The sequence below is a fragment of the Neophocaena asiaeorientalis genome, unplaced genomic scaffold (genome assembly GCF_003031525.2).
Source record: "Neophocaena asiaeorientalis asiaeorientalis breed wild unplaced genomic scaffold, Neophocaena_asiaeorientalis_V1.1 scaffold442, whole genome shotgun sequence".
NCBI classification, from domain to species: Eukaryota; Metazoa; Chordata; class Mammalia; order Artiodactyla; family Phocoenidae; genus Neophocaena; species Neophocaena asiaeorientalis.
In genome coordinates, this window is record NW_020175833.1 from 1,297,966 (window position 1) to 1,316,109 (window position 18,144).

General features: G+C 49.9%; 1 protein-coding gene across 1 annotated transcript in view; it reads right to left on the reverse strand.

Annotated features, from left to right (window-relative positions):
• Positions 1 to 18,144, reverse strand: part of NTRK3 (neurotrophic receptor tyrosine kinase 3) — a 206,504-nt gene that overhangs the window by 168,533 nt on the left and 19,827 nt on the right. The gene's annotated exons all lie outside the window — the stretch shown is intronic.

The window sequence follows — 18,144 nt, forward strand, 5'->3', positions numbered from 1 at the left end:
ATTCTTTTTTTTTTATTTAAGTAGAGTTATTTTACAATGTTGTGTTAATTTCTGCTGTACAGCAAAGTGATTCAGTTATACATATATATATATATTCTTTTTCACATTCTTCTCCATTATGGTTTATTATAGGATACTGAATATAGTTCCCTGTGCTATACAGCAGGACCTTGTTGCTTATCTGTTTTATATATAGTAGTTTGTATCTGCTAACCCCAAGCTCTTAATTTATCCCTCCCCTTTTTTTTTAGTTACTGAGGTATAACTGACTTACCAAAAAAGCTGTACGTATTTAATGTATATGTCTTGATGAGTTTGAAGATAATATACATCCATGAAATGATCGCCATAAACAGTGCCATAAACTTAACTGGCATCTCTAAAAGTTTCTTCCCTCTCTATTTTTTTTTTTTTTAGTGATAATAATATTTAACAGAAGACGTACCCTCTTCCCAAATTTTTAAGTGTACAATACAGTATTGTTAACTATGCACTACTCTGTACTAGAGATATCTAGGACTTCTTCACCTTGCATAAGTGAAACTATTGTGCCCTGTTACCAACAAACATTCTTTTTTTTTAATAGATTTATTTATTTATTTTTGGCTGCATCGGGTCTTCATTGCCGCGCGTGGGCTTTCTGTAGTAGTGGCGATCAGGGGCTACTCTTCATTGCAGTGCATGGACCTCTCATTGTGGTGGCTTCTCTTGTTGCGGAGCGTGGGCTCTAGGCGTGCGGGCTCAGTAGTTGTGGCTCACGGGCTTCGTTGCTCTGCAGCATGTGGGATCTTCCCAGACCAGGGCTCAAACCCATGTCCCCTGCCTTGGCAGGCGGGTTCTTAACCACTGAGCCACCACGGAAGCCCTCAACAAACATTCTTAACATTCACACAAGTCGAAAATACTCCGCAGGTCACCTACAATTCCTTCAAGCCAGTCCCTCCCTCAGCAATCCTGTCCATCAATGATCAAGACATCAGCTTTTTTGTTCACACTTCTGTCCTCCTCCTAATGGCTTTTTTTTTTTTTTGCATTAGGATGTACAGGGGAAAGGAGTAGTCATTAGTCTTCTGAATAAAAGAAGAAACACACCCATGGTTATTACCTTGCCAGGCTCAACAAACAACTTTTTTTTTTTTTTTTTGCGGTACGCGGGCTTCTCACTGTTGTGGTCTCTCCCATTGCGGAGCACAGGCTCCGGACGCGCAGGCTCAGCGGCCATGGCTCACGCGCCCAGCCGCTCCGCGGCATGTGGGATCTTCCCAGACCGGGGCACGAACCCATGTCCCCTGCATCCGCAGGCGGACTCTCAACCACTGCACCACCAGGGAAGCCCCTCAACAAATAACTTTTGATGTGGTAACAGCCCTTCAAGGCAGTGGTTGGAGACGGCTAGAGCTGAAGTGGCACCCAGGAACCATGTACTTATCTAGTGATGAGAAAGGAGAGCGGGAAGAATTGCACTTAGGTAAATACCTATCCACATGCACACACGTGTGTATAAGCACGTGCGTATTTATGTCCATTAAACATGTAGGTAATAAATGCAAACACAGACTCCTGCTTATACACATATGCATATGCTTACAGGTGCACCTATATTTAGAGGACTTCTATAACAGATAATTGTTGAGAGCCAAATATAGGTTACACTAAGGAACGAGGGGGTGGATGACAGATAAGGTCCCTCTGGAGCTTATGTTCATGTTACAAATGAATAAGCAAAAGAAGTGTAGTTTGTGATGAGCAGAAGGAAGGGAATAAGCAAAGTGGAGTAAGTAACTGATGTGGGAGAGAGACGGGGCTACGTCAGAAGATGCTTCCAGAAATGCCGTCTGAGAAGGGGATGTCGGAGCTGAGAAGAGGAGTGAGAATGAGCCTAGTGCCAGGGAAGGTGTGTTCCAGGCAGTGGGAGCAGCAAGTGCAAAGGCCTGAGAGGGACTAGGGGGCCAGAAAAGGGCCCAGTGAGGAAGGAAGTAGAAGAGTGGTCTAGGATAAGCAGGAGAGGGGACCCGCCACACCCACCTTGCTGGTCAAGGTAAGCCACCCGGATTTTACTTTAAGGAACAACGGGATGGCACTGGCTGGATTTAAGTAGGGACGTGGCATCATCTAATTACCATTTTTTAAAATAGGAACCCAAGACTGGAAGTCATCAGAGCAATTAGGAGCTGCTGCAGTATTCCAGGCAAAAAGAGAGAGTAGAGACAATTAAGCTGATGGAATTCAAGCTAGGTGGTGGAGGGAGAGCTGCCAGAACTTCCTATGGGATTGGATCGGGCAGAGGAGGGAGACCTGAGCAACCAGGAGAGTGGTGATGTCATTTAGTGAGCCGAGGAAGGCTCAAAGGGGTCCCAACTGGGGAGCAGCGTGGGGATCAAGAGCCTCCCCCTTGCAGACACTAAGTTTGAGATGCCTGTTAGACGTCCAAAGAAGAGAGATAAGATAGCTTGTTGGATGCCTGGGTCTGGAGATCAGGGGAGAAGTTCAGGCTGGGTGAGGTACAGACAGTAGACACAGCTCATCAGAGGAGCAGATATTCAAACACAAGGACAAGCTATGGGATAGGGCTTCCCCTTCCCATTTGAGGCAGCTCTGCCTTTACCAGGCTCAACAAACAACTTTTTTTTTTTTTCTTTTTTTTTTTTTGCAGTACGCAGGCCTCTCACTGTTGTGGCCTTTCCCATTGCGGAGCACAGGCTCCGGAAGCGCAGGCTCAGCGGCCATGGCTCACGGGCCTAGCCGCTCCGCAGCATGTGGGATCTTCCCAGACCGGGGCATGAACCCGTGTCCCCTGCATCAGCAGGCGGACTCTCAACCACTGCGCCACCAGGGAAGCCCCTCAACAAACAACTTTTGATGTGGTAACAGCCCTTCAAGGCAGCAGCTGGAGACAGCTAGAGCTCAAGTGGCACCCAGGAACCATGTACTTATCTAGTGATGAGAAAGGAGAGCGGGAAGAATTGCACTTAGGTAAATACCTATCCACATGCACACATGTGTGTATAAGCACGTGTGTATTTATGTCCATTAAACATGTAGGTAATAAATACAAACACAGACTCCTGCTTATACACATATTCATGGGTGACAGCCCATGACTGTGTGGGGGAGGAAGACCCCATTCTTGGGGTGCAGGGGACTGGGGCGAAGGGAAGGTGTCCAGTAGGTATCACTCAAGTTTACTGTCCCACTCTCTCCCCAGTCCCCAGCACTCTCTCCTTTCAGAGTCCTTAAGCCCGTAGCCCTTGCTAGGAGAGCCTCCCATAGCCCCATACTGTAACCCACTTCCTCTCTGCAGGACTGTAGAGCACTGGTGTGTGTGACAACACAGGCTCTCACTAAAAGACTATAAACCTCAACCCATCCACATGCTCAGCTTCACAGAACCCCTAACCATGGCACATCTTATTCCTACAAACGGCCTCCTTCCCCCACTGACCGGAAGGAAAAGGGTGACAGAAGAACTGCATGATGGCCCCTTGAGGACACCCAGGCACCCAGCTCCCTGCAGAGCAATTCCTGATTGGGAGGGAGGAACAGGGGATCAGACACGTACGCTCATCAAAGGTGCTGACCTTACACCCGGAGCTGGAACTCGGGGTCAAGGATAACAGGCTTCATTACCTGTTCATGGTAATTCTCCATTACCATGAGCCGCTATGATGTTTCAGTAAAGGTGAGTGCCTCACCCAGACAGAAGTCTTCTGTTTTGTTTTGCTTTTCTTGGTTTACAGCCTACGCACAACAGCATCAGGGGCAGCAGAAGTTAGACAAGGCCCGGGGGCCTTGAGCTCTCTGCCCGACTCCAGCGCAGCCTGGAACAAAGCCCCTGGTTCTAAAACTGAGCAGCAGCTCCTGTGAGAGTCGGCCGCCGGGAACGCCAGACGCACTGAGCCCTGGGAAACACGCCCCGCCCCCGGCTCCGCCCCTGGCCGGAAGGAGGAGGCGGGAACACAGGAGCGGTCCCAGGGAAGTGGAAGCCCTGCCCACCTCCGAGGGAGAGGCAGCCCAGGAGTGTGCCAGTAGTTCTTGGGGGGCCCGAGGCAGGGAGCGGGTTGCCAGCAATGTCCTTTCACAAAGGTCATGTTTTGCTACATTAGGCATAAATGTCAAGAGAAAATTGGATTCTGAAAGAAAGAAAATAACAGGCATTCTGGGCAAATAAAGAATAAGAAATAGCATTATCTTCTTATTACATGTTAGAGGGGAGAGGGGGCCTGGGACACCTGGTAAGGGGGGAGGTGGGCTCTGGCTCTCCCAGGGGTGTCTCATCTGCGGCTTCTCCCCCCCCTCCCCCCACCCACCAAGCCCCACCTGGAGGAGAAAGGGCCCCTCCGGATTCCTCCGGTTCTTTGGCCAGATGGAGCGGCCACAGCAACACTCGTGGGCTCTGTCCACGACTGCCCTTTCCCCTCCCTCCTCACTGACGGTCCCAGTGGTGCACAGACCACCTTCTCCTTCTGCAGTCCAGATACTCTCCTTCTCTCAGCCCCTCCTGCCGCCCTGCACCATCTCACAATCAACAGCTGCCATTCACCAAGGGCTTACTAAGCACCAGCTACTGTGTTACCCACTTCTGCGTTCATGAGCTCATTTAATTTTTACAGCAACTCTACAAGACGGGTATTGCTATTATCTCCATGCAACAGATGAGGAAACTGGGGCTCAGAGGTGGCCAATGAAAGTTGAACATCTCTGAGTAGCCTTAACGTGAAGACTCCAACAACAGGCCACAAGAGGCATACCCAGGAACATTTGCAACCAACACACAGACATGTAAACGCCCAGGTACAGATACACACGACCCAGTGTGTGTCCCCAAAGACACAGACGCTGTGCTGCACAAGTCCCAGGAGGAAAGCAGTGCACACAACCTGGGCAACCGTACACAGCACCCTGCCAGAGACACACGATAGAAGCATCCAGCCACAGAGACAAACAAACACACAAAAGACAAGAAAGGCAAACATACACTGCCAACAAGGCAAGCAGGGCACACCTCTGGCCATCCTGCCTTCAGAGGCATTTATAACTGCTCATGTGCTGGGCAGATGGGAAAGAGGCAGGGGGCTTTAACCAACTTAACACCCACTCAGAACTCACTTCCCCTGATTTTCCTTCTAGCTGATGCCTCACCTGTGTTCACCTGTCATCAGTTATTGATGGGCCGGTTACCCCCCTCACCAGACAAAGGTTTAATTAAGAACCTCTGGGCCTCACCGCAGCCCTGAGCTTCCTCCCTTACAGATCCATTATCACTCGTCTCTAACTTGTGCTTGAGTCAATGGCCAGTTTCCAAGTCACCTGACCATTGGAATTAATTTAGTGAGCAAGATATTACGAGATGATGCATCAAACACTTTCCCAAAATCAAGCTCCACGACCTCGCCCCCATATCCCTCACCTGAGACTACCAAACAAAGCCATTAATTTTGTCCAGCACTACTGGCTCATTCACAGCCCAGACTCTGGGGCCCAGAGTAATGAACCATGGCAATGCAGCTACTGGGTCCTCTGGAAACAGGGAGCCAGACACACAGGTGGCCAAACTCTGAACCTGAGGAAGAACAGGCTGAGATGGCCCCTCCTGCATTAGCCCTGTGGTGAACAAGGGGAACCTCAGGATGGGAAGCAGTCCCCATGGCCCTCCTAAAGGGGGTGCCCAACTGCAGCAGGATGGGGCCCCACAATTGGGAAGGATGTCACCCTCTACCCTGGGAACCCTACCATCCAAGAAGAGGGTCACTTGAGATGGACCCTGCAGCCAAGAGAAGCCAACCAGATGAATCCTTCTGTTGCCCCAAAACACACTGCATCCTTTGAGGCTGACAGTTGAGAAGGAGACACTGATTCCCATCCACAGTGATCCTGAAGAAGGTACCATGGATTTCCCAGATTAAGGGTACGGCTGACTTTGGAAGTACCTCCTCTTGTACCAGCAGAGGCAGGCCCAGGGGCAGGCTGTGTCTTAGGTCTTAAGTGTCTTAGGACACTGAGGAGTGTGTAAGGGATTGTTGGATGCAGGTGCCCCGTCGTTCCTGTGCTATTAAGCCAGACTGCCCCACCGGCACCATTCAGTCGGGCATCTCCCCTGTCCACACCACAGACCTTTGCTGGGTTCGCCCTACTGCCACTTCAGCTCCTGGATGTTCACTCCACCACTGCATCTCCTTAGTCCCTCTCACTTGGGTTTTATCTTCTGTTATGACAGGCTGGACTGTGTCTCCTCAAAATTCATATGTTGAAGTCTGAACTCTCAGGACCCCAGAATGTGACTGTATTTGGAGACTGAGCCTTTAAAGAGGTACTTAAGGTTAAAGGAGGCCATTGAAATGAACCCTAGTCCGATATAACTGGTGTCCTTATAAGAAGAGATTAGGACACAGACATGCACAGAGGGAGATGATGTGAAGACACGAGGAAAAGTCAGCACCTATAAGCCAAGGTAAGAGGCCTCAGAAGGAATCAACCCTGCTGACACCTTGATCTTGGACTTCCAGCCTCCAGAACTGTGAAGAAATAATTTCTGTTGTTTAAACCACCCAGTCTGCAGTGTTTGTTACGGCAGCCCTAGCAAACTAGTATACCTGTCCTCAGCCCCTCTTTTGCCCCAAGGTCCTGACAGTTGGCTGCCCAACTGTGATTCCTGAAAGCCTCCAAAGTCATGATTTTCAGTCCCTCCCTCACTCTGCCTATGTCCCATCGCTCTAGAGAACCAGCTTCCCAATCAGGGTGCAGCCATGAAGATGCAGCATGGCATCCATCCACTCAGTCAGCTCCCTGCTGGGCATACGCAAGCCTCCTGCTGCAAAAGATGGTTATGAGAGAACACAGAGACCCAGGGGTATGCTCAGCTGGCATCCTTAATGGTGAATGCCACGGTCACTGACTTTTCCTAGAGGATTCACGCTGCTGCTTGCAGAAAGCACTCGTCTAAGCACCGTATGGGCTCAGAGCAGCAAGCATGGCTCCCCAGAGAGCAACAAAGGTCCAACCCCTCCTGCTTTCACAGGCTCCCATGGGGGCTGTGGCTTGCTGGCTGCCAACATCATGATGTAAATATGATTTCCTCCATCCACGAAGGCAGCATTAGAAAGATGCAATTCTTCCTTCCTGAAGACCCAACACCTCCTCAGCTGTCTGTCTCTCCCCTTCTAACTTTCCCCATGAAAGAACTCTCTCCTCATTCTTCCTGAAGACAGCCAACTCCCTACCCTGCCATGCCACGCCAAGATTCTTTTGAAATTTCTGAAGGATCTGGAAAAAAAAGTCAAGAAAGGAGAATTCCTTCATGCAGCACTGACCCCACAGAGAGTTGCTAAAAAGGAACAAACCATGGAGACAGAGAAGGCTGACAGTCTCCTCCCCGCTTCTCCGAGAACCAGGGAACTTACACGTCATGATCTTGAACCTGGGACTTTAGGCATATCAGCCCAAACCAAAGATGCCTGCAGCCCCGCATGAGGAGCAGTTAGGGTGGCTGCCATCAACCTCCTCAGGTTGAACCAACCAGTGGGAAGGAAGGAGGCTCCAGGCCATCTCTCCACCAAGGCCTGCTGCCCACCCCCGAGCCCCCCCAAGCCAACCCCTTAAAATCCAGCGCCTGTGACAAGGAAGCAGATGCCGCTGCCCTGTGTCCCTCTTGGAGGCCAAGAAGTATTTTTCTACATCATTGACATATTTGCTTTTCCCTCAATTAAATTGCTGTAAGAGGGGGTGTGGGTTAAAGCCATCTGAGCCATTCTTATTCAGCTAAATTACACTGGATGGCTCATTTAATGAACTTTAATGAAGCCAAAATGCTTTCTCTAATCAAATCTCAAGTGACGTGACTGGTGTCTTGACCTTAGATCAGGAGACTGCAAGCAGCTTTTCCACAAGGCCCTGGACTGAGCTAAACCAGCGTTTCCCAGAGAATGTTCCTAGGAATCTGAGATCTGCCATATATTAGTGGGTATTACAAGGGAAAAAGTTTCACGTTGCTTGAAAAATGTGGTACTACATAAAATTAAACAGGCTTGTTTACTGCAGAACTTCTCAGAGCCTTTACTAAATGAAGGATCTGACCCATGGAATCTCTCAAGCTTATTGGCCCACAGAACCTCCTCCATGGAATTCTAGCAAAAATATCACCCCACATAATATACTTAGAGAAATGATCATGGTGATAAGAAGTATATATTTGGTCCTTATCCACGGTTCATGGCTCACAGCTCCCCAAACCCTTGGAATTTCTTGAAGGATCAGAACGACAGGAGCACCCTTTCTTATAACACTCGGTGTCCTGTCCTCAGTTCCTAAAATTGCTTCAGAGGACAAAGTGACTTTCGGAAATCCCCTAAAGATAGGAGTCTGGTTGTCAGGGGAACCAACCATGAATAGAGGGTTGGGACCTTTCATTCCCACCCCTCGATTTACTTTGAGAGGAAAGGAAATCAATCACCAATGGACAATTGTGCCTAGGCAATGAAGCCCCCATAAAGCCCCAAAAGGACAGGGGTTGGGGAACCAGAACACTTTCCTTTGTGTCAGGCCCCAAACTCCCCGGGAACAGAGGCTCTTTTGTTCAAGACCTCGCCCTTTGTATCTGTTCATCTGGGTGTTGATTTGTATCCTTTAATATCTTTGTAATACACCAGTAATCTAGTGAGTAGATGAGTTTCCTGAGTTCTGTGAGCCACTCTAACAAATTGATCGAACCTAAGGAGGGGGTCATGGAACCTCTGATTTATGGCTGATTGGTCAGAAGCCCAGGTGACAACCTGGAGCTGCGATTAGCATCTGTAGTAGAGGGTGGCCTTGTGGGACTAAAGCCCTTAGCCTGTGGAGTCTGATGCTATCTCTGGGTAGATAATGTCAAAATTGAGTTGAATTGTGAGACCCCCAGCTGGTGTCCCAGAACTGCTTGGTGATGTGGGGAAAAAAATCACGTTGGAACTGTGTGCAGATTCATTAATCGTTGGGTGCCAAGGTCAGCAAGCTATGGCCTGTGGGCCAGCACTCTGTTTTAGTAAATACAGTTTTATTATAAGACAGCCACATCCATTTATTTACACGTTGTCTAAATCTATGGCCCAGGTGGAATAACAGTCCTCCAAAATGTCCACGGCCTCATCTCTAGAATCTGTGAATATGTCAACCTCTATGGCAAAAGGGACTTTGCAGATGTGATTAACAGTATGGATCTTGAGATGAGGAAATTATCCTTAATTATCCGGTGGCCCCAAAGTAATCACAGGGGTCCTTAAACATGGAAAAGGGAGGCAGAGAGGTCAGAGAGAGATGAGACACAGAAGAAAGCACAGAGGCAAAGAGAGTCAAAAGCCAAGAAATGCACATGACCTCTAGCAGCTGGAAGATGTGATGCCACGGATTCTCCCCGGAGCCTCCAGAAGGGAACCCAGCCCTGACAACACCTTGATTTTAGCCCAGTGAGACCCATGTGGGACCTCTAACCCACAGAGCGTAAGACACGCAATTTGTGTTTTTAAACCACAAAGTCTATGGTAATGTGTTACAGCAGCAATAGAAAACAAATACAAGTCACTTTTGCACTAAAGCAGCAGAGTTGAGCAGTTGTGACAGAGACCAGATGGCCCACAAAGCCTAAAATATTTAGTATGTGGCCCTTTATGAAAAGTATGCCAATCCCCGAGCTAGACCAGCACTCACCAATAACTCAAGCCACACACACTTTTTAAAATTTTCTAGGAGTCACACTTTAATAAGTGAAAAGAAAAAGGTGAAATTTGTTGTGTTCATATATTTTACTTAACCCAATCTATACAAAATACCATCAGTTCATGTGATCAATGTAAAAAAATACTGATGAGCTATTTCATATTCTTTTTTCTTTTTTGTATTGTGTCTGAAATCCATGTGTATTTTACATTCACAGAACTTCTCGGTTTGGACTGGCCACATTTCAAATGCTCCATAGCTACGGGTGGCCAAGCCTACTATATTGGAAGGTACAGGCCTAGAGCATCCATCAAAGCCAGGAATTGATGAGGCCTTCAGTGGAGAGGAGCAGCCAACAGGTGGAGAAATATAAATGTAAGTTCACCAAGGTCATCAGATATCTCTTCCCCAGATGCCAATCTGTCCCACAATCAAGCAGTCACATAGCTTGTTGTACGGAAGGAAATCACGTCAGTTGTCCTCAAGTACATGGCAACATCCCTGAGTGACTGCCAGTGTCCACTTGGACTGGAGAAGCTCAGGACAGGAAGGGAAAGAGGGGACAGGACTTGCCACATGCTGGGGGGCAGGGGGGTGGAGAAGGACGCATGGGTGACCAGACTTGGGCACAGATTACTGGACTCTGAGAATGCTTGGCCCACCTAATCAGGTCCAGACTCTACGTTGAAGTTCAAATCTTTTCAGACAATGACCTCAACCTCCTGTTCCCATATACTCTCCCACCACCCAAGTCCCTCCCCCATCCTTCATCCCCTCCCCATAACCAACACTAAAGACCAACCACGAACGGAAGGGTATCACCCAGCGGGCTGCCTGTACCCTTGGAGCTTCCTGACACTCCTCCCTTTCTCCTGGCACTGCCCAGTGCTTTCGACACCTTTTGTGTTCTTGTTCCCCAGCTTCAGGTACATTTAAGTGGTTCTCTCTACGTATGGTCAGTGCCACGCACTCTGAAACCTTTCTTCCCTCCTCCTTCTCTCACTGCATTCTTCCTGGGCCTTGAGCACAGCCCACGTCTCAGACTGCCACTTTGAATGGCAGCTGTGCATGTGTCAGCCTCCCCCATCAGATTGCTTTTCTTGAAGGCAACCATTTCTTTTCAGTGTGATATCCTTGATAGCACCTGGAATCCAGTAAGTGAGTGCTCAGTAAATGTGCAGCACGTTCACCAGAAAATTCCCACAAAACTTCTGCATCACACGGGTCTGGAGGCCAGTCCTACCACTGCCACTTCCATGCTCTGTGACCCTGGGTTAAGTTCCTTAACCTCTCTGTGCCTCAGTCCTTGGAGTTGTGGTGAGGATTAAATGGGGTATGGCAAACGGGGTGCATAAAGCAGGTGGTACAAGGCCTGGCCCTCAATGAACACAATCTATCATCATTCATGGATGGCGTCTCTCCCCTTATCTGCTCATCTCCAGACACCAAAGCTGCAACAGGCCAAGCCCATTAAAACAAATACCAGAGGCCCAGGCAATGCCCCCTAGTTCAACACTGACAAAATCTCAGTTCAACAAAATAATATGGAAACCCGTTTTAATGAGAGAACAGGTAGCATCTCCTCCCCTGGAGACGTGCTGGTGTCTATGCCCTTGCCCGTCACAGCCCACCCTTCACGTGCTTGGGCAGAGCCCAAAGTCCCCACAGGTCCAGGGAAGAAGCAGCCCTCACCCCGAGGCCTGAGGGTCAGAGGTGTGGACAGAGATCAACCTGCATCTGGGTATTCACCAGGCCGCAAACCCCAGAAAAGGTCTTAAAGTCAACTTTGTTCCTTCACTCGCCTGCTTTATATCAGACCTTGAGTGTCATTGAGATTATTCTGGGGGTTTTGTTCCCTGGGAGTTTCTTTTCAGACAAATTAACCAAAAGCTGATTGCCCTGAAGCACACGAACTGTCTCTGGAGCCCCAGAAGGGCATAGCCTGGCAGACACGGGCGTTCCCAGCAGTGGCCACTCAGGGGCAGAGTGAGCCAGCCTGGCTCGGGGAGCCTACCGCCCCAGGAGAAGCTCTGGTACATGCAGGATGACGTGGTGATGGGACCAAAGGCTCACACTCATTTTTTACTCCAGAGCTGTCATGACAAGAGGAAAACAAAGATGCAGAGACCATCTGTGAGAGCATCCGTGGGAAAATCGAGAAACCACAGTGACAGTCTGCCGTCTGTATCTGCGGGTTCCACATCCTTGAATTCAACCAACCGTGGATAGAATCCGCAGTTGGTTGAATCAGTGGATGCAGAACCCGCACATATGGAGGGCAGACGGTACTACGCCATTTCATATAAAGGACTTGAGCATCCTTGGATTTTGGTATCTGGCGGGGGTCCTGGAACCAATCCCCCCAGATGATACCAAAGGACGACCCTACTGACTAAAAGTGATGGGGGGACTGTTGAGGGAGGAGGGAACCAGAGGTGAGCCTGGTGCAGGCCACACTCAGGCAACTGCCTAGGGTGCTGTCAGGACCAGGGAAACCTGAGTCCAGGGAAGGCAGGTGGGGAGGGAGACAGGCAGGAGTACCATGCTGCTCTTCAAGATACAGAAAGCATAATCCTGCTAATTACCTGTCTACCAGGCCAGGCACCTGTCCTCATTCTGAGATCTACTCTTGGGATTCAAGGAAAATCTATGGCTCTCTTAAAAACAACAAAATTGTGAGCAGAAAGTTGCCTTGGGCCTTTTTATAAAGAAATCTGATTAGGCCGACATTGCATCCCAACCCTCCTTCAAGATGAGTGGTTGAAGAAACACAGGCCAGGTGTGGATTTGAGAACAGCATCACAGAGAGGTTCTCCAAGTCTGGGTATCAGAATCACCCGGAGGCTTGTAAACCCGACAGCCAGGCTCTACCTCCCTCCGGAGTTCCTGATTCAGTAGGTCTGGCCTAGAATTTGCATTTCTAGGCAGTTCCCAGGGGATGCTGACGTTGTTAGTTTGGGAACCCTACTTCAAGAATCACAGATCTAGAGAAATCTAGTAAATGAGTTTACTTTTGTTCCTATCAAATCCTTCTGTCCTAAAAGGTTGCACGATCCTACATATATAAGAGAATAAAAGAGTCATGTGTCCAGATGTAAAGAGGCACTCTGTCAGGAGTTAAGGCATTCCTACGAGGGCTCCTGGGAACAAATGTCATTATTCATAGCTAGGAAGGGGACTTAGCAATCCCCGCCTGAAACTTGGTGGAGGATCGCCAATGGGGAGGTGCCACCAGGAAGTCTGGAGAAGGGCTGTCACCACACTGGAAATTGACTAAAATGAACAAATTGGGCCCTGGCTGCCCAAAGTGCCTCCTGGATTTGCAGGAGGAATCTGTCTGCTTCCCTCACCCCACCCCCCGGCCCCTCCTCAGCAGGATTTCTGAGTGTAGGACGCGGGGTTACCACCTGGAGACTGTTTTAGGGAAACCCGTGGGGGGGTCCCTCCAGGAAGGGGTCCCTGTGGAGCTCCGTGTCTGGTGGGCCTGGAGGATGAAGGAGGGTTAGGAATCTGAGAAAGGGAGAGGCAGCGAGGGAAGTCCAGGCTGCCATGGGGGAAATGGACCTGCAGAAAGGGAGCAGCGGAAGAGCGAGGGAGATAGTAAGACCAGAGCTCCAAACCGAGGAGTGTGATCAAGGCTGGGGCCGGGGAGCCTGGCGAGTGGAAGGGTCACCCAGGCAAGGGCAGAGAGGGTGGTGCTATGCATGGAGACGAAGGAGGCACATGGCAACAGCGGGCCAGAACCACGCTCCGGGAGAAATGACGGCGCCTGGCCCTCCCGACAAAGGCCACACTCCTGGCTGCCCGAGGACGGGTCCCCACGAGAAGCCTGGAGCACAGTGTCATCAACTAGGGCCAAAAGGTTAACTGAGGCCTCTCTCTGGAGTAGCCAGGGCGGAACACAGCCGACTTTGCTGACAGTGGCCTGAAGGCTTTGGGTGCCTTTGAAACGGAGCAGCTCAGGCCTCCCTGTCCCTCCCCTTTCTCAGACCAGAGTCTGTAGGGATAAAGAGCCGTAGCTGGACGCTGCCTGCCTCCCTCCTGGCAGAGGCCAGGAGGACACATGAATGCCACTGGCGCTCGGGGCCTTCTCCTCCGCCCCGACTGGCCAGGAGGCTCAGACACGGAGATCATGTAAGGAACTGGGTAACAGATGAATTTTTAAGGAGTGCATGGGCAGCTGATCTAGTGCAGGAAGAGCCCGGTCAGGCCATGTGATGGAAAGCCTAATCACATCCCCGCTGTACTGCTCTGCGAAGCCACCTCGTGCCAGGCAGGGAGAGATTTTCAAAGTGTGGTCCCCAACCAGCAGTATCAGCATCACCGGGGACTTGTTAGAAATGCACATTCCCAGGGCCCCCACCTCAGACCTGCTGAGTCGGATGCTCTGGGGTGGGCCCAGCATCCTGTGTTGTATCAAGCCCTCCAGGGAATGCTGACTCAGGCTCGAGTGTAAGAACCACTGGTGTAGTGATAAACAGCCTGGACTCTGGGGCCAGACAGACAGGCTAGACGCTTGGCTCTGGTACTCCCGAACTGGGTGACCCTCCCTGAAAAAGTGACTGAACCTCTCTGGGTCTCAGTCTCTGCATACTAACCACAGAAGTCATAAGCAGAAGGCTTAAAGAGCAGCTTGGAGGATTAAGATGAATTAATACATGTGCCCAAAACAAGTTCTTGGCACAGAGTAAGTATTCAAGGCTTCGCTGGGGTGGCTGAGGTATTGCAGGTGGTAGTAATGATGGGAGCTCACACGCCCAGTGGTCCTTGCTCTGGGCCTGCGCTCTTTAAAGGTTTTGCACACGAGCCCAATTAAACACTGCAACCGCCCCACCAGCCATGTGCTACCATCATCGTCGTCATCATCAAATCATCAGTATCCTTGTCCTGGTCTCCACTTTACAGAGGGGAGATCACGGAACAAGGAGGTTAGATAGCTTGCCCTGGGTTAGCAGCTGCTGCCTGGGGGAACCAGGAATTGAACCCCAGCAGCTTGGCTGCAGAGTCTGTGTTCTTTACCACCTGCCAGGAACAGCAGGAGGAGCTGTGTTACTGGGGTTTCCACCGCCTGTGCTCCCAGTGTCTCCCACCTGTCACCACCCCTAGGACAGGATCCTACCGTTCCTAAGCAGAATTTGGAGAACCCTCCCCACCCCATATCTGGGAGGACTTGACATCCTGGTCTCTGAAAAAGGAACTCCAGTCAAATTTCCCATTGTGTCCCCTGAGCTAACTGAGACTATGTGTGAAAGCCATAGAGGATGGAGAGCCATCTGCTAGCACCAGGGAAAAGCATGGAGAACCGTCAACCAGGGCTGACCTTTGTATTCCCCCTTCAGGGGCAGCCCAGAGCCCAGGCAGGGAGGGGGCTGGTAGAGTCATACACACGATAACACGCCCAGGCTTGGAGCACCTTGGAGCCCATCTCCAGGAGAGGCGTGGGCAGGAGATCTGAGCTGGAACAAACACGAGCTGCCAATGAGTCTAGCACAGGTCAGCCTTTCAATGTGACTGCGTAGTGCTGGGGGGCTGACAGGGTTCAGGGGCTGGATGCATTCTGACCCACAAGCATTGCTTCCCACTTCTGCTCTGCCCTCAAGCTGCTGAGGAATTCCCTCTGCATGCATCAGATTTTAGAGACTGGAAGCTCAATAAAGAACAGGGCTCCCGTCTCATATCAAATGCTTGTACCTGTAATGAACCAGCAGCACCTGCGACTAAGACTCTCCCACAACAACCCAAGTCTCCTCTCCCAGATGCTCTGAAGCACCAGTATCCTAGCAAACAAGGATAGAAGGCTTCTAGAAGGTTCCATCTTTGCTCAGCCGCTTTCTAGCTCTATAATTCTTGGATGGCTCACTTCACCATGCTGAGCTCTGAAATGGGAGCAAAATCTCTACCACATTAGATGGTGAGAATTAAATAATACGTACAGACACTCCCTGCAGTGCCCAGCGTATGCAGGTCCTCAATGGAAATGGGCTATTACTACTCGCAGAGACTCACAAAGACAAAAGCTGATGACATGACACCTCTGAAGCTACTGTGAGCAAAGTGGGGGTCCATCAGGTGAGGGAGGGATGAAGGGTGCAGCCTGCGCTCAAGTTCCCAAATCCTTGGAAGAAAACAGGCACATGGAGGGAACCATCACTGCGGGAGCAGCAAAACAAGAAAACTCGCACCCAGCAACACGCTTGGCAGACGCTGCTAAATGGTTTCCAATTAATTAACTGATTACACGATAGAACAGAAGGGGATTCAAAAGAGCGCTGTTGACCTTTAAGAATAATTAATATCAGGATAGAAAACCCATCCAAGGAAAATAATGAGGAACATTTTAATATTACATTCAAAAGCTCTGGATGGGGAGGCAGAGGGCCTTATCTAAGCAACGCCCCAGCTCCCTCCTGCTCTGGCTTCCCGTCTACCCACCACCTCCCCCACCAGCCTCTTCCTCTGGATCCTGAGACTTCCAGGCAGCCCAGGGAGACCTCTGAACCTCCCACCTCTGCACATGGACAGTGGCTGCCCTGGTCCAGTCCTGTGGCCACTCTGTTTGCCCAGCAACAATAGCAGAGGAAAGAGGGCAGGGTGAAAGCTACCTCACATCACCGTATGGGAGGGAGGATGCTGAAAGGGGCACATCAGTACCCCCTTCACAGTCTACTTGAGGATCTGGAAGCCTCTCTCCCTACCTAGTGAACTGCCAGGGTCAGTCAGCACCTAGGAAGCCTCCAGCCTCCCATCTCACACCATAATTCCCCTGTCGCAGCCCTGATGGATTAGATGATATTCTATCTGATGACACAACAGTGAGAGGCCCGCGTACCACAAAAAAAAAAAAAACACAAAACGCTCACTTTCCCTTAAATATCTGCATGGATACAAGATTAATTCATTCAATAAGTACTGATGACAGGCGACCACATGGCCAGGTGTGCCCAAACAGTCCCAGTTCATATCTGTGCTCCCAGAATCCCATCTAGTTAGTTCCTCTTGTGCTCTCAGAGCATTCCAGTCTGGACAATAATTTTAATGAATTCCTACTATGTGCCACGCCCTCTTCTAGGTGTTGGTTTACAGCACAGAACAAAAGAGATGAGCAAATTCTCGAAACAAAATGAGTTTTAGTCTCATCCCAGCTTTTACTCTGTTAAAAGGCAAACGCCACCCCCTCCATCATTCAACACACACTGATCTAGTACCTAGTCTATGCCAGGCAATGCTAGGCACTGGTGCATGGGGTTAACAAGACACGTTCCTCCATGGAAAACTCTTCACTGACCACATTTCCGGAAGAATTTGGGGAAGGGGACCTGTCCGAAAAGGTTTGCTTGTGGCTCAGAATTTGAATTTTTTTCCATTGCCTAAAACTTTTTCTGGTCCCACAGGGTGGTGAGATGCAGTCAGCCTGGCCATGGCCCCCATGTCCATGCACGTCAGCTGGCCCAGGTCAGGTACCCTTGCATAAAATATCTTGTTTCTTCTAATCCTTAGAAAGGGCAAGTCAGAGGGTATTCTCAAGAAAGTCCAGAGCTGCAGATACATGAGACCCAGAACCATCCCCAGAAGCCCGTGATCCCGAAGCCACCCAGCCTCACTCCTGATCTCCCTCCTCATTCCCCAGGTTCTCATCTGTCTTCACACAGACCTCTCCTATCCCCACTTATTCTAAATCATTGCGAAGTTCAGGAACCTACAGCTCTCTCTATTTCCAAAGCTCATGTGGCTTTCCTTCTACTAAAATTCTCCGGGTCTCCACTCTCCCTCCTCCTCGGTTTCAGAAGCACTGGCCTCGCCTCTCACCTTGTGCGATTACCTATGACAGCTGCATCCTCTCTGCTGAGCTACAGCCATAGGAAGAGGCCCACCACCCCCATCCAGCCACCCCACCGCCATCTTGGTCTCATTTCCAGTATCAGCTGAAAACATCTCTTTTCTCCTTTTAATTAGACTTCTCTGCTTGCTCACTCTCTGTTATTGGCCTCCTGACTCGGGGCTTTAATTTATTCACCAAACAATGTCATTACACCACTGTTTTCTGTAATTTATACCATGCACAGCCTTTTGGTCTCTATTGTCCGATTCTGCAAAATGTTTGAGAAAAGCATCGTTCATTCCTATTCCCCATGGAATTCCCCTATTCCCTCCCTCCTGCAGAGACCTGGCCGAGTCCATGGGGACTTTTATGGAAGGAAGAGATGAGACAAGAACTCTTATCTCATTTGAATTTATGGAACCCAGAACTGCCCCTCACTCCACTTGGTTTCATGTAGAGTGGAACGACCTCCAAGAAGCTGTTTCTTCACCTTCCCCCAGGCTGCGTAAGGATGGAATCTCAACTGGGAAGGGAGGGCCTTCGCCTGCAGAGACGAGGCACTTTAAATTGAGACTTAGAGAAACGAGAGAGAGAGAGAGAGAGAGAGAGAGAGAGAGAGAGAGAGAGAGAGAGAGGGAGAG